This window comes from Heptranchias perlo, chromosome 41 (genome assembly GCF_035084215.1).
Source record: "Heptranchias perlo isolate sHepPer1 chromosome 41, sHepPer1.hap1, whole genome shotgun sequence".
NCBI lineage: Eukaryota > Metazoa > Chordata > Chondrichthyes > Hexanchiformes > Hexanchidae > Heptranchias > Heptranchias perlo.
The window spans coordinates 14,908,805-14,928,082 of record NC_090365.1 but is presented as its reverse complement, the minus strand read 5'-3'; the positions used below and the strand labels follow the sequence as shown (position 1 = coordinate 14,928,082).

General features: G+C 43.3%; 1 protein-coding gene across 1 annotated transcript in view; it reads left to right on the top strand.

Moving 5' to 3' along the window:
- LOC137306084 (neuroblast differentiation-associated protein AHNAK-like) overlaps positions 1 to 19,278 on the top strand; it is a 121,392-nt gene that overhangs the window by 85,928 nt on the left and 16,186 nt on the right. The window contains exon 2 of the mRNA XM_067975150.1: positions 15,218 to 15,273. The gene's annotated coding sequence lies outside the window, so the exon portion shown is untranslated. The remainder of the gene's footprint in view (positions 1 to 15,217; positions 15,274 to 19,278) is intronic.

The window sequence follows — 19,278 nt, the reverse complement described above, 5'->3', positions numbered from 1 at the left end:
CTCGATGACCGTGTGGACCCTGTATATTGATGCTCGATGACCGTGTGGACCCTGTATATTGATGCTCGATGACTGTGTGGACCCGGTATATTGATGCACGATGACTGTGTGGACCCTCTGTTTCAATATTGAATGACTGTCTGGAGCCTGAATATTGATTCTCAGTGACCGTGCGGATCATGTATATTAATACTCGATGACTGTGTTGACTCTGTGTATTGATACACGATGACTGTGTGGACCCTGCGTATCGATATTGAATGACTGTATGGAACATGTATATTGATACTCAATGACTGTATGGAGCCTGTATATTGATACTCTATGATTGTGTGTACCCTGTATATTGATACTCGATGACTGTGTGGACCCTCTATGATTGTGCGGACCCTGTATATTGATACTCTGTGATTGTGTGGACTCTGTATATTGATACTCAATGACTGTATGGAGCCTGCATATTCATACTCGATGACTGTGTGGACACTGTATGATTGATACTCAATGACTGTATGGACCCAGTGTATTGATACTCGTTGACTGTGTGGACCCTTTATATTGATACTCGATGATTTTGTGGACCCTGTATATTGATGCTCGATGACCGTGTGGACCCTGTATATTGATGCTCGATGACCGTGTGGACCCTGTATATTGATGCTCGATGACTGTGTGGACCCTGTATATTGATGCACGATGACCGTGTGGATCCTCTGTTTCAATATTGAATGACTGTATGGAGCCTGAATATTGATTCTCAGTGACCGTGCGGATCATGCATATTAATACTCGATGACTGTGTTGACTCTGTGCATTGATACTCAATAACTGTGTGGTCTCTGTATATTGATACTCAATGACTGTTTGGAGCCTGTATATTGATACTCAATGATTGTGTCGACCCTGTATATTGATCCTCGATGATTGTGTGGACCCTGTATATTGATACTCAGTGATTATGTGGACCCAGTATACTGATACTCGATGACTGTGTGGACCCTGTTTATTGATACTCAAGGACTGTGTGGACCCTGTATATTGATACTCAATGACTGCATGGACCCTGTGTATTGATACTCAATGACTGTGTGGACCCTGTATATTGATACTCAATGACTGTGTGGACCATGTATATTGATACTCGATGACTGTGTGGACCATGTATATTGATACTCGATGACTGTGTGGACCCTGTATAATGATACTCAAAGACTGTGTGGACCATGTATATTGATACTCGATGACTGTGTGGACCATGTGTATTGATACTCTTTGACTGTGTGGACCCTGTATATTGGTACTCAAGGACTGTGTGGACCCTGTATATTGATACTCAATGACTGTATGGACCCAGTGTATTGATACTCAATGACTGTGTGGACCCTGTATATTGATACTCAATGACTGTGTGGACCCTGTATATTGATACTCGATGACTGTGTGGACCCTGTATAATGATGCTCAAAGACTGTGTGGACCCTGTATATTGATACTGAATGACTGTGTGGACCCTGTATATTGATACTCAATGACTGTGTGGACCCTGTATATTGATACTCGTTGACCGTGTGGACCCTGTATATTGATGCTCAAAGACTGTGTGGACCCTCTGTTTCAATATTGAATGACTGTATGGAGCCTGAATATTGATTCTCAGTGACCGTGCGGATCATGTATATTAATACTCGATGACTGTGTTGACTCTGTGCATTGATACACGATGACTGTGTGGACCCTGCGTATCGATATTGAATGACTGTATGGAACATGTATATTGATACTCAATGACTGTATGGAGCCTGTATATTGATACTCTGTGATTGTGTGTACCCTGTATATTGATACTCGATGACTGTGTGGACCCTCTATGATTGTGCGGACCCTGTATATTGATACTCAAGGACTGTGTGGACCCTGTATATTGATACTCAATGACTGTATGGACCCAGTGTATTGATACTCAATGACTGTGTGGACCCTGTATATTGATACTCAATGACTGTGTGGACCCTGTATATTGATACTCGATGACTGTGTGGACCCTGTATAATGATGCTCAAAGACTGTGTGGACCCTGTATATTGATACTGAATGACTGTGTGGACCCTGTATATTGATACTCAATGACTGTGTGGACCCTGTATATTGATACTCGTTGACCGTGTGGACCCTGTATATTGATGCTCAAAGACTGTGTGGACCCTCTGTTTCAATATTGAATGACTGTATGGAGCCTGAATATTGATTCTCAGTGACCGTGCGGATCATGTATATTAATACTCGATGACTGTGTTGACTCTGTGCATTGATACACGATGACTGTGTGGACCCTGCGTATCGATATTGAATGACTGTATGGAACATGTATATTGATACTCAATGACTGTATGGAGCCTGTATATTGATACTCTGTGATTGTGTGTACCCTGTATATTGATACTCGATGACTGTGTGGACCCTCTATGATTGTGCGGACCCTGTATATTGATACTCTGTGATTGTGTGGACTCTGTATATTGATACTCAATGACTGTATGGAGCCTGCATATTCATACTCGATGACTGTGTGGACACTGTATGATTGATACTCAATGACTGTATGGACCCAGTGTATTGATACTCGTTGACTGTGTGGACCCTGTATATTGATGCACGATGACCGTGTGGATCCTCTGTTTCAATATTGAATGACTGTATGGAGCCTGAATATTGATTCTCAGTGACCGTGCGGATCATGTATATTAATACTCGATGACTGTGTTGACTCTGTCTATTGATACACGATGACTGTGTGGACCCTGCGTATCGATATTGAATGACTGTATGGAACATGTATATTGATACTCAATGACTGTATGGAGCCTGTATATTGATACTCTGTGATTGTGTGGACCCTCTGTTTCAATATTAAATGACTGTATGGAGCCTGAATATTGATTCTCAGTGACCGTGCGGATCATGTATATTAATACTCGATGACTGTGTTGACTCTGTATATTGATACTCAATGACTGTATGGAGCCTGTATATTGATACTCAATGATAGTGTGGAGCCTGTATATTGATACTCAATGACTGTATGGAGCCTGTACATTGAGACTCAGTGACTGTGTGGACCCTGTATATTGATATTCAGTGACTGTGTGGACCCTGTATATTGATACTCAATAACTGTGTGGTCTCTGTATATTGATACTCAATGACTGTTTGGAGCCTGTATATTGATACTCAGTGATTATGTGGACCCAGTATACTGATACTCGATGACTGTGTGGACCCTGTTTATTGATACTCAAGGACTGTGTGGAACCTGTATATTGATACTCAATAACTGTGTGGTCTCTGTATATTGATACTCAATGACTGTATGGAGCCTGTATATTGATACTCAGTGATTATGTGGACCCAGTATACTGATACTCGATGACTGTGTGGACCCTGTTTATTGATACTCAAGGACTGTGTGGACCCTGTATATTGATACTCAATGACTGCATGGACCCTGTGTATTGATACTCAATGACTGTGTGGACCCTGTATATTGATACTCAATGACTGTGTGGACCATGTATATTGATACTCGATGACTGTGTGGACCCTGTATAATGATACTCAAAGACTGTGTGGACCCTGTATATTGATACTGAATGACTGTTTGGAGCCAGTGTATTGATACTCGATGACTGTGTGGACCATGTGTATTGATACTCGTTGACTGTGTGGACCCTGTATATTGGTACTCAAGGACTGTGTGGACCCTGTATATTGATACTCAATGACTGTATGGACCCTGTATATTGATACTCAATGACTGTGTGGACCCTGTATATTGATACTCAATGACTGCATGGACCCTGTGTATTGATACTCAATGACTGTGTGGACCCTGTATATTGATACTCAATGACTGTGTGGACCATGTATATTGATACTCGATGACTGTGTGGACCATGTATATTGATACTCGATGACTGTGTGGACCCTGTATAATGATACTCAAAGACTGTGTGGACCATGTATATTGATACTCGATGACTGTGTGGACCATGTGTATTGATACTCGTTGACTGTGTGGACCCTGTATATTGGTACTCAAGGACTGTGTGGACCCTGTATATTGATACTCAATGACTGTATGGACCCAGTGTATTGATACTCAATGACTGTGTGGACCCTGTATATTGATACTCAATGACTGTGTGGACCCTGTATATTGATACTCGATGACTGTGTGGACCCTGTATAATGATGCTCAAAGACTGTGTGGACCCTGTATATTGATACTGAATGACTGTGTGGACCCTGTATATTGATACTCAATGACTGTGTGGAACCTGTATATTGATACTCGTTGACCGTGTGGACCCTGTATATTGATGCTCAAAGACTGTGTGGACCCTCTGTTTCAATATTGAATGACTGTATGGAGCCTGAATATTGATTCTCAGTGACCGTGCGGATCATGTATATTAATACTCGATGACTGTGTTGACTCTGTGCATTGATACACGATGACTGTGTGGACCCTGCGTATCGATATTGAATGACTGTATGGAACATGTATATTGATACTCAATGACTGTATGGAGCCTGTATATTGATACTCTGTGATTGTGTGGACCCTGTATATTGATACTCTGTGATTGTGTGGACTCTGTGTATTGATACTCAATGACTGTATGGAGCCTGCATATTCATACTCGATGACTGTGTGGACACTGTATGATTGATACTCAATGACTGTATGGACCCAGTGTATTGATACTCGTTGACTGTGTGGACCCTGTATATTGATACTCGATGATTTTGTGGACCCTGTATATTGATGCTCGATGACCGTGTGGACCCTGTATATTGATGCTCGATGACCGTGTGGACCCTGTATATTGATGCTCGATGACTGTGTGGACCCTGTATATTGATGCACGATGACCGTGTGGATCCTCTGTTTCAATATTGAATGACTGTATGGAGCCTGAATATTGATTCTCAGTGACCGTGCGGATCATGCATATTAATACTCGATGACTGTGTTGACTCTGTGCATTGATACACGATGACTGTGTGGACCCTGCGTATCGATATTGAATGACTGTATGGAACATGTATATTGATACTCAATGACTGTATGGAGCCTGTATATTGAAACTCAATGACTGTATGGAGCCTGTATATTGATACTCTGTGATTGTGTGGACCCTGTATATTGATACTCGATGACTGTGTGGACCCTGTTTATTGATACTCAAGGACTGTGTGGACCCTGTATATTGATACTCAATGACTGCATGGACCCTGTGTATTGATACTCAATGACTGTGTGGACCCTGTATATTGATACTCAATGACTGTGTGGACCATGTATATTGATACTCGATGACTGTGTGGACCCTGTATAATGATACTCAAAGACTGTGTGGACCCTGTATATTGATACTGAATGACTGTTTGGAGCCAGTGTATTGATACTCGATGACTGTGTGGACCATGTGTATTGATACTCGTTGACTGTGTGGACCCTGTATATTGGTACTCAAGGACTGTGTGGACCCTGTATATTGATACTCAATGACTGTATGGACCCAGTGTATTGATACTCAATGACTGTGTGGACCCTGTATATTGATACTCAATGACTGCATGGACCCTGTGTATTGATACTCAATGACTGTGTGGACCCTGTATATTGATACTCAATGACTGTGTGGACCATGTATATTGATACTCGATGACTGTGTGGACCATGTATATTGATACTCGATGACTGTGTGGACCCTGTATAATGATACTCAAAGACTGTGTGGACCATGTATATTGATACTCGATGACTGTGTGGACCATGTGTATTGATACTCGTTGACTGTGTGGACCCTGTATATTGATACTCAATGACTGCATGGACCCTGTGTATTGATACTCAATGACTGTGTGGACCCTGTATATTGATACTCAATGACTGTGTGGACCATGTATATTGATACTCGATGACTGTGTGGACCATGTATATTGATACTCGATGACTGTGTGGACCCTGTATAATGATACTCAAAGACTGAGTGGACCATGTATATTGATACTCGATGACTGTGTGGACCATGTGTATTGATACTCGTTGACTGTGTGGACCCTGTATATTGGTACTCAAGGACTGTGTGGACCCTGTATATTGATACTGAATGACTGTGTGGACCCTGTATATTGATACTCAATGACTGTGTGGACCCTGTATATTGATACTCGTTGACCGTGTGGACCCTGTATATTGATGCTCAAAGACTGTGTGGACCCTCTGTTTCAATATTGAATGACTGTATGGAGCCTGAATATTGATTCTCAGTGACCGTGCGGATCATGTATATTAATACTCGATGACTGTGTTGACTCTGTGCATTGATACACGATGACTGTGTGGACCCTGCGTATCGATATTGAATGACTGTATGGAACATGTATATTGATACTCAATGACTGTATGGAGCCTGTATATTGATACTCTGTGATTGTGTGTACCCTGTATATTGATACTCGATGACTGTGTGGACCCTCTATGATTGTGCGGACCCTGTATATTGATACTCTGTGATTGTGTGGACTCTGTATATTGATACTCAATGACTGTATGGAGCCTGCATATTCATACTCGATGACTGTGTGGACACTGTATGATTGATACTCAATGACTGTATGGACCCAGTGTATTGATACTCGTTGACTGTGTGGACCCTGTATATTGATACTCGATGATTTTGTGGACCCTGTATATTGATGCTCGATGACCGTGTGGACCCTGTATATTGATGCTCGATGACCGTGTGGACCCTGTATATTGATGCTCGATGACTGTGTGGACCCTGTATATTGATGCACGATGACCGTGTGGATCCTCTGTTTCAATATTGAATGACTGTATGGAGCCTGAATATTGATTCTCAGTGACCGTGCGGATCATGTATATTAATACTCGATGACTGTGTTGACTCTGTGCATTGATACACGATGACTGTGTGGACCCTGCGTATCGATATTGAATGACTGTATGGAACATGTATATTGATACTCAATGACTGTATGGAGCCTGTATATTGATACTCTGTGATTGTGTGGACCCTGTATATTGATACTCAATGACTGTATGGAGCCTGTATATTGATACTCAATGATAGTGTGGAGCCTGTATATTGATACTCAATGACTGTATGGAGCCTGTACATTGAGACTCAGTGACTGTGTGGACCCTGTATATTGATATTCAGTGACTGTGTGGACCCTGTATATTGATACTCAATAACTGTGTGGTCTCTGTATATTGATACTCAATGACTGTTTGGAGCCTGTATATTGATACTCAGTGATTATGTGGACCCAGTATACTGATACTCGATGACTGTGTGGACCCTGTTTATTGATACTCAAGGACTGTGTGGAACCTGTATATTGATACTCAATAACTGTGTGGTCTCTGTATATTGATACTCAATGACTGCATGGACCCTGTGTATTGATACTCAATGACTGTGTGGACCCTGTATATTGATACTCAATGACTGTGTGGACCATGTATATTGATACTCGATGACTGTGTGGACCCTGTATAATGATACTCAAAGACTGTGTGGACCCTGTATATTGATACTGAATGACTGTGTGGACCATGTATATTGATACTCGATGACTGTGTGGACCATGTATATTGATACTCGATGACTGTGTGGACCCTGTATAATGATACTCAAAGACTGTGTGGACCATGTATATTGATACTCGATGACTGTGTGGACCATGTGTATTGATACTCGTTGACTGTGTGGACCCTGTATATTGGTACTCAAGGACTGTGTGGACCCTGTATATTGATACTCAATGACTGTATGGACCCAGTGTATTGATACTCAATGACTGTGTGGACCCTGTATATTGATACTCAATGACTGTGTGGACCCTGTATATTGATACTCGATGACTGTGTGGACCCTGTATAATGATGCTCAAAGACTGTGTGGACCCTGTATATTGATACTGAATGACTGTGTGGACCCTGTATATTGATACTCAATGACTGTGTGGACCATGTATATTGATACTCGATGACTGTGTGGACCATGTATATTGATACTCGATGACTGTGTGGACCCTGTATAATGATACTCAAAGACTGTGTGGACCATGTATATTGATACTCGATGACTGTGTGGACCATGTGTATTGATACTCGTTGACTGTGTGGACCCTGTATATTGGTACTCAAGGACTGTGTGGACCCTGTATATTGATACTCAATGACTGTATGGACCCAGTGTATTGATACTCAATGACTGTGTGGACCCTGTATATTGATACTCAATGACTGTGTGGACCCTGTATATTGATACTCGATGACTGTGTGGACCCTGTATAATGATACTCAAAGACTGTGTGGACCATGTGTATTGATACTCGATGACTGTGTGGACCATGTGTATTGATACTCGTTGACTGTGTGGACCCTGTATATTGGTACTCAAGGACTGTGTGGACCCTGTATATTGATACTCAATGACTGTGTGGACCCTGTATATTGATACTCGATGACTGTGTGGACCCTGTATAATGATACTCAAAGACTGTGTGGACCATGTATATTGATACTCGATGACTGTGTGGACCATGTGTATTGATACTCGTTGACTGTGTGGACCCTGTATATTGGTACTCAAGGACTGTGTGGACCCTGTATATTGATACTCAATGACTGTATGGACCCAGTGTATTGATACTCAATGACTGTTTGGACCCTGTATATTGATACTCAATGACTGTGTGGACCCTGTATATTGATACTCAATGACTGTGTGGACCCTGTATGTTGATACTCGATGACTGTGTGGATCCTGTATAATGATGCTCAAAGACTGTGTGTACCCTGTATATTGATACTGAATGACTGTTTGGACCCAGTGTATTGATACTCGTTGACTGTGTGGACCATGTGTATTGATACTCAATGACTGTGTGGACCCTGTATATTGATGCTCGATGACCGTGTGGACCCTCTGTTTCAATATTGAATGACTGTATGGAGCCTGAATATTGATTCTCAGTGACCGTGCGGATCATGTATATTAATACTCGATGACTGTGTTGACTCTGTGTATTGATACACGATGACTGTGTGGACCCTGCGTATCGATATTGAATGACTGTATGGAACATGTATATTGATACTCTGTGATTGTGTGTACCCTGTATATTGATACTCTGTGATTGTGTGGACTCTGTATGTTGATACTCAATGACTGTATGGAGCCTGCATATTCATACTCGATGACTGTGTGGACACTGTATGATTGTGCGGACCCTGTATATTGATACTCTGTGATTGTGCGGACCCTGTATATTGATACTCAATGACTGTATGGAGCCTGCATATTGATACTCAATGACTGTATGGAGCCTGTATATTGAAACTCAATGACTGTCTGCAGCCTGTATATTGATACTCAAACACTCTATGGACCCTGTATTTTGATACTCAATGACTGTGTGGACCCTGTATATTGATACTCAATGACTGTGTGGACCCTGTATATTGATACTCGATGACCGTGTGGACCCTGTATATTGATACTCAATGACTGTGTGGACCCTGTTTATTGATACTCAAGGACTGTGTGGAACCTGTATATTGATACTCAATAACTGTGTGGTCTCTGTATATTGATACTCAATGACTGCATGGACCCTGTGTATTGATACTCAATGACTGTGTGGACCCTGTATATTGATACTCAATGACTGTGTGGACCATGTATATTGATACTCGATGACTGTGTGGACCCTGTATAATGATACTCAAAGACTGTGTGGACCCTGTATATTGATACTGAATGACTGTGTGGACCATGTATATTGATACTCGATGACTGTGTGGACCATGTATATTGATACTCGATGACTGTGTGGACCCTGTATAATGATACTCAAAGACTGTGTGGACCATGTATATTGATACTCGATGACTGTGTGGACCATGTGTATTGATACTCGTTGACTGTGTGGACCCTGTATATTGGTACTCAAGGACTGTGTGGACCCTGTATATTGATACTCAATGACTGTATGGACCCAGTGTATTGATACTCAATGACTGTGTGGACCCTGTATATTGATACTCAATGACTGTGTGGACCCTGTATATTGATACTCGATGACTGTGTGGACCCTGTATAATGATGCTCAAAGACTGTGTGGACCCTGTATATTGATACTGAATGACTGTGTGGACCCTGTATATTGATACTCAATGACTGTGTGGACCATGTATATTGATACTCGATGACTGTGTGGACCATGTATATTGATACTCGATGACTGTGTGGACCCTGTATAATGATACTCAAAGACTGTGTGGACCATGTATATTGATACTCGATGACTGTGTGGACCATGTGTATTGATACTCGTTGACTGTGTGGACCCTGTATATTGGTACTCAAGGACTGTGTGGACCCTGTATATTGATACTCAATGACTGTATGGACCCAGTGTATTGATACTCAATGACTGTGTGGACCCTGTATATTGATACTCAATGACTGTGTGGACCCTGTATATTGATACTCGATGACTGTGTGGACCCTGTATAATGATACTCAAAGACTGTGTGGACCATGTGTATTGATACTCGATGACTGTGTGGACCATGTGTATTGATACTCGTTGACTGTGTGGACCCTGTATATTGGTACTCAAGGACTGTGTGGACCCTGTATATTGATACTCAATGACTGTGTGGACCCTGTATATTGATACTCGATGACTGTGTGGACCCTGTATAATGATACTCAAAGACTGTGTGGACCATGTATATTGATACTCGATGACTGTGTGGACCATGTGTATTGATACTCGTTGACTGTGTGGACCCTGTATATTGGTACTCAAGGACTGTGTGGACCCTGTATATTGATACTCAATGACTGTATGGACCCAGTGTATTGATACTCAATGACTGTTTGGACCCTGTATATTGATACTCAATGACTGTGTGGACCCTGTATATTGATACTCAATGACTGTGTGGACCCTGTATGTTGATACTCGATGACTGTGTGGATCCTGTATAATGATGCTCAAAGACTGTGTGTACCCTGTATATTGATACTGAATGACTGTTTGGACCCAGTGTATTGATACTCGTTGACTGTGTGGACCATGTGTATTGATACTCAATGACTGTGTGGACCCTGTATATTGATGCTCGATGACCGTGTGGACCCTCTGTTTCAATATTGAATGACTGTATGGAGCCTGAATATTGATTCTCAGTGACCGTGCGGATCATGTATATTAATACTCGATGACTGTGTTGACTCTGTGTATTGATACACGATGACTGTGTGGACCCTGCGTATCGATATTGAATGACTGTATGGAACATGTATATTGATACTCTGTGATTGTGTGTACCCTGTATATTGATACTCTGTGATTGTGTGGACTCTGTATGTTGATACTCAATGACTGTATGGAGCCTGCATATTCATACTCGATGACTGTGTGGACACTGTATGATTGTGCGGACCCTGTATATTGATACTCTGTGATTGTGCGGACCCTGTATATTGATACTCAATGACTGTATGGAGCCTGCATATTGATACTCAATGACTGTATGGAGCCTGTATATTGAAACTCAATGACTGTCTGCAGCCTGTATATTGATACTCAAACACTCTATGGACCCTGTATTTTGATACTCAATGACTGTGTGGACCCTGTATATTGATACTCAATGACTGTGTGGACCCTGTATATTGATACTCGATGACCGTGTGGACCCTGTATATTGATACTCAATGACTGTGTGGACCCTGTGTATTGATAATCGATGACTGTGTGGACCCTGTATATTGATACTCGATGACTGTGTGGACCCTGTATATTGATTCTCAGTGACCGTGCGGATCATGTATATTAATACTCGATGACTGTGTTGACTCTGTGTATTGATACACGATGACTGTGTGGACCCTGCGTATCGATATTGAATGACTGTATGGAACATGTATATTGATACTCAATGACTGTATGGAGCCTGCATATTGATACTCTGTGATTGTGTGGACTCTGTGTCTTGATACTCAATGACTATATGGAGCCTGTATATTGATACTCTGTGATTGTGCGGACCCTGTATATTGATACTCAATGACTGTATGGAGCCTGCATATTGATACTCAATTACTGTGTGCACCCTGTATATTGATACTCAATGACTGTGTGGACCCTGTATATTGATACTCGATGACTGTGTGGACCCTGTGTATCGATATTGAATGACTGTATGGAGCCTGTATATTGATACTCGGTGACTGTGTGGAGTCTGTATATTGATACTCGATGACATAGTGTGGACCCAGTGTATTGATACTCGTTCACTGTGTGGACCCTGTATATTAATGCTCAACGACTGTAAGGACCCTCTGTATTGATACCTGATGACTGTGTGGACCCTGCGTATCGATATTGAATGACTGTATGGACCCTGTATATTGATACTCAGGGATTGTGCGCACCCTGTATATTGATACTCAGTGATTGTGCGGACCCTGTATATTGATACTCAGTGATTGTGCGGACCCTGTATATAGATACTCGACGACTGTGTGGACCCTGTATATTGATACTCAATGACTGTATAGAGCCTGTATATTGATACTCGATGCCTGAATGGAGCCTGTGTATTGATACTCGATGACTGCGTGGACCCTATGTATTGATACCCAATGACTGTATGGAGCCTGTATATTGATACCCGATAACTGTGTGGACCATGTATATTGATACTCGATGAATGTATGGAGCCTGTATATTGATACTCAATGACTGTGTGGACCCTGTATATTGATCCTCGATGACTGTGTGGACCCTGTGTATTGATACTCAGTGACTGTGTGGACCCTGTATATTGATACTCAATGACTGTATGGAGCCTGTATGTTGATACTCAGTGACTGTATGGAGCCTGTATATTGATAATGGGGGACTGTGTGGACCATGTATATTAATACTCGATGACTGTGTGGACTCTGTCTATTGATACTCGATGACTGTATCGACCCTATGTATTGGTACCTGATGACTGTGTGGAGCCTGTGTATCGATATTGAATGACTGTATGGAGCCTGTATGTTGATAGTTGGTGACTGTGTGGAGCCTGTGTATTGATACTCAATGACTGTGTGGACCCAGTGTATTGATACTCAACGACTGTGTGGACCCTGTGTATTGGTACCACTGTATGGACCCTGTATATTGATACTCAATGACTGTGTGGAACCTGTATATTGATACTCATTGACTGTATGGAGCCTGTATATTGATACTCAGTGATAGTGTGGACCCTGTATATTGATACTCATTGACTGTATGGAGCCTGTATATTGATACTCAGTGATAGTGTGGACCCTGTATATTGATACTCAGTGATTGTGCGGACCCTGTGTATTGATACTCAATGACTGTATGGAGCCTGTGTTTTGATACTCGATGACTGCGTGGACCCTATGTGTTGATACCCAATGACAGAATGGAGTCTGTATATTGATACCCGATAATTGTGTGGACCATGTATATTGATACTCGATGAATGCATGGAGCCTGTATATTGATACTCAGTGATTGTGTGGACCCTGTATATTGATACTCAATGACTGTGTGGACCCTGTATATTGATACTCAGTGATTGTGTGGACCCTGTTTATTGATACTCAATGACTGTGTGGACCCTGTATATTGATACTCAATGACTGTGTGGACCCTGTATATTGATACTCAATGACTGTATGGAGCCTGTATATTGATACTCGGTGACTGTGTGGAGTCTGTATATTGATACTCGATGACATAGTGTGGACCCAGTGTATTGATACTCGTTCACTGTGTGGACCCTGTATATTAATGCTCAACGACTGTAAGGACCCTCTGTATTGATACCTGATGACTGTGTGGACCCTGCGTATCGATATTGAATGACTGTATGGACCCTGTATATTGATACTCAGTGATTGTGCGCACCCTGTATATTGATACTCAGTGATTGTGCGGACCCTGTATATTGATACTCAGTGATTGTGCAGACCCTGTATATAGATACTCGACGACTGTGTGGACCCTGTATATTGATACTCAGTGACTGTGTGGACTCTGTATATTGATACTCAATGACTGTATAGAGCCTGTATGTCGATACTCGATGACTGTGTGGACCCTGTATATTGATCCTCGATGACTGTGTGGACCCTGTGTGTTGATACTCAGTGACTGTGTGGACCCTGTATATTGATACTCAATGACTGTATGGAGCCTGTATGTTGATACTCAGTGACTGTATGGAGCCTGTATATTGATAATGGGGGACTGTGTGGACCATGTATATTAATACTCGATGACTGTGTGGACTCTGTCTATTGATACTCGATGACTGTATGGACCCTATGTATTGGTACCTGATGACTGTGTGGAGCCTGTGTATCGATATTGAATGACTGTATGGAGCCTGTATGTTGATAGTTGGTGACTGTGTGGAGCCTGTGTATTGATACTCAATGACTGTATGCAGCCGGTATGTTGATAATCAGTGACTGTGTGGACCCTGTATATTGATACTCGATGACTGTGTGGACCCTGTGTGTTGATACTCAATGACTGTGTGGACCCAGTGTATTGATACTCAACGACTGTGTGGACCCTGTGTATTGATACTCGATGACTGTGTGGACCCTGTGTATTGATACTCAATGACTGTGTGGACCCAGTGTATTGATACTCAATGACTGTGTGGAACCTGTATATTGATACTCATTGACTGTATGGAGCCTGTATATTGATACTCAGTGATAGTGTGGACCCTGTGTATTGATACTCAATGACTGTGTGGACCCTGTGTATTGGTACCACTGTATGGACCCTGTATATTGATACTCATTGACTGTATGGAGCCTGTATATTGATACTCATTGACTGTATGGAGCCTGTATATTGATACTCATTGACTGTATGGACCCTGTATATTGATACTCATTGACTGTATGGAGCCTGTATTTTGATACTCGATGACTGTATGGACACTGTGTCAGTGGGAGGTGACTCTATTGTTGGAGTGTTTATAGATTGTGCTGTTTGCTTTCAATCATTTGAGCTGGTTTTGTTTGCCTCATGTTTTCTTTTTTAATTGCAGACATTGAGCGAGAATCAGAGGATGGTCATGTTTCCAGTTCTGGATGAGAGGTCCTGGTGAGTATTGAGTGTTCATCACTTCATATCCTCCAGATTACCAACAGCCAATATTTCACATTATCTTGGTTCGTTTTTCTGATTAAAAAATTTTTTTTTTTTGCCAAATTTCTCCCTTTGGGTTCACAACAAACACACACACACACACAGAGTCAGACACACACACACACAGAGTCAGACACACACACACAGAGTCAGACACACACACACACACACACACACACACAGTCAGACACACACACACACACACACACAGTCAGACACACACACACACACAGTCAGACACACACACACACAGTCAGACACACACACACACACACAGAGTCAGACACACACACACACGCACACAGTCAGACACACACACACACACAGTCAGACACACACACACAGTCAGACACACACACACACACAGTCAGACACACACACACACACACACACACACAGTCAGACACACACACACACAGAGTCAGACACACACACACACAGTCAGACACACACACACACAGTCAGACACACACACACAGAGTCAGACACACACACACACACAGTCACACACACACACACACACACAGTCAGACACACACACACACAGTCAGACACACACACACAGTCAGACACACACACACACACACAGTCAGACACACACACACACAGTCAGACACACACACGCACACACACAGTCAGACACACACACACACACACACACAGTCAGACACACACACACACAGTCAGACACACACACACACACACACACACAGTCAGACACACACACACACACAGTCAGACACACACACACACAGAGTCAGACACACACACACACAGTCAGACACACACACACACAGTCAGACACACACACACACAGTCAGACACACACACGCACACACACAGTCAGACACACACACACACACACACAGTCAGACACACACACACACAGTCAGACACACACACACACACACACACACAGTCAGACACACAGTCAGACACACACACACACAGTCCGACACACACACACACACAGTCAGACACACACACACACACACACAGTCAGACACACAGTCAGACACACACACACCATAGTCACATAGCATGTCATTTGTGACAGGGGCAGAAACCTGATTGGAGGGATTCAAACATGGAGTTGCGGGAAAGATGAACCCGGCCCAACTGTTGTCCTTCCTGTGATCGGCACAAAACGACCCCTTCGCTGGTCAATCCCGACTCTTTCACAGCGGGTTTATTAACACAAGATCGGGTGGGAGAAAAACTCCACTCTCAGTTAATACCACACCCCTCCCCCTCCCCCTCCCCTCCCCCTCCCCCTCCCCTCCCCCTCCCCCTCCCCCCGTTAATACCACCCCCTCCCCCTTGGGGAGGGGAGGGCGGTGCTGATATTTGTCAGCGACCTTTGACACACTGACCTGGCCCCCAGAGCTCCATCAGTGGCTGGGCCTGGTCTGAGAATGCCATCAATCAACAATTACATTTAACGCAGAAAATCATCAAGTATTTCACCGAGGGTTAACCAAAGATTAGACTCCTTCCGTTGGGCCTCCATTTTACCCTGGGTTCGAGGTAAATTCATAGAATCGTAGCCTTGGACATTCCGACGATCCTCCAGGGCAGATTGTCTGGGACCCCCGGGTTTCCACCCTGTGTAACAAATTCCGACAGGGAGGTGAACGGGAGGGACTCCTGCCCAGCCCATCCCCCCAGGCCTAGCGGCCGAGTCTGAGGGAGTTCCCCGTCTACATTGGGAATTCCCCCGACTATCCCCTCGTTCGGCCGAGGGGAGCTTCACCTGCTGGCAGCAAACTCCGTGATTTTTAGAAGTTTTTTTTTTTTGGTAATGTTCACAATTGTTGGCCTAGCAATTGGGCCGTGCAGCGCCCTGTTTATCAGGCGCTATGCGGCCTACTAAGAATGGCGGGCAGGAGTCACTCATTACCGACCGGGACTGCGCCTCCCGCCACATTGGGAGAGGAGGTCGTGCTCCTGACCCCGGCAGTATTTAAAGTCCAAAATAACTCATGTGGACGGGGGGTCCTGCCTATCACGGTGACGCCACTGTGAGACACCCGTAGGCCCCGTGGCTTTTCCACGCGTTCTGTGGGAGGCCGCGGAAAGAAGCTGGGAGCGGCTGGCCTCGCCCGAGCTGTCTTCTGGACCTGATTGTCTGCTGGCCACCCACCCTTGGTCTTGGGGACACGTTACTGGGAATACCGCCCAGTATGTCCTCATTAGACCCAGTGACATAGGCAGTACGTCAACCTTGGCGAGACCACACTTGGAGTACAATAGAGGCATTGGAGAAGGTGCAAGAAAGATTTACAAGGATGATACCAGAACTGAGAGGTTAAACCTATCAGCAAAGACTGAACAGTCTGGGGGCTCTTTTCTCTAGAAAAGAGAAGGTTGAGAGGTGACCTGATAGAGGTCTTTAAGATTATGAAAGGGTTTGATAGAGAAGATGTTTCCACTTATGGGGGGAGACCAGAACTAGGGGCCATCAATATAAGATAGTCACTAATAATAGGGAGTTCAGGAGAAACTTCTCCACCCAGAGAGTGGTGAGAATGTGGAACTTGCTACCATGAAGAGTAGTTGAGGTGAATAGCAAAGATGCATTTGAGGGGACGCTACATAAACACATAAGAACATAAGAAATAGGAGCAGGAGTAGGCCAATCGGCCCCTCGAGCCTGCTCCGCCATTCAATAAGATCATGGCTGATCTGATCCCAACCTCAAATCTAAAGAACACAAGAAGTAGGAGCAGGACCCGGCCACTCGGCTCCTGGGCCCTCTCCGCCACCCACAGGGCCTTGACCGATCCGAACTCAGCTTCATGTCCAATTTCCTGCCCGCTCCCCATAACCCCTAATTCCCTTTACTTCTAGGAAACTGTCTATTTCTGTTTTAAATTTATTTAATGATGTAGCTTCCACAGCTTCCTGGGGCAGCAAATTCCACAGACCTACTACCCTCTGAGTGAAGAAGTTTCTCCTCATCTCAGTTTTGAAAGAGCAGCCCCTTGTTCTAAGATTATGCCCCCTAGTTCTAGTTTCACCCATCCTTGGGAACATCCTTACTGCATCCACCCGATCAAGACCCTTCACAATCTTATATGTTTCAATAAGATCGCCTCTCATTCTTCTGAACTCCAATGAGTAGAGTCCCAATCTACTCAACCTCTCCTCATATGTCCGCCCCCTCATCCCCGGGATTAACCGAGTGAACCTTCTTTGTATTGCCTCGAGAGCAAGTATGTCTTTTCTTAAGTATGGAGACCAAAACTGTATGCAGTATTCCAGGTGCGGTCTCACCAATACCTTATATAACTGCAGCAATACCTCCTTGTTTTTATATTCTATCCCCCTAGCAATAAAAGCCAACATTCTGTTGGCTTTCTTGATCACCTGCTGCACCTGCATACCAACTTTTTGATTTTCTTGCACTAGGACCCCCAGATCCCTTTGTGCTGCAGTACTTTCCAGTTTCTCGCCATTAAGATAATAACTTGCTCTCCGATTTTTCCTGCCAAAGTGCATAACCTCACATTTTCCAATATTGTATTGCATCTGCCAAATCTCCGCCCACTCACCCAGCCTGTCTATATCCCCTTGTAGGTTTTTTATGTCCTCCTCACTCTCTACTTTCCCTCCCATCTTTGTATCATCTGCAAACTTTGATATGTTACACTCGGTCCCCTCCTCCAAATCGTTAATATAGATTGTAAAGAGTTGGGGACCCAGCACCGACCCCTGCGGAACACCACTGGCTACTGGTTGCCAGTCCGAAAATGAACCATTTATCCCAACTCTCTGCTTCCTGTTTGATAACCAATCCTCCACCCATGCCAGAATATTACCCCCAATCCAGTGATTCTTTATCTTGAGCAATAATCTTTTATGTGGCACCTTGTCGAATGCCTTCTGGAAGTCTAAATACACTATGTCCACTGGTTCCCCTTTATCCACCCTGTACGTTATGTCCTCAAAGAACTCAAG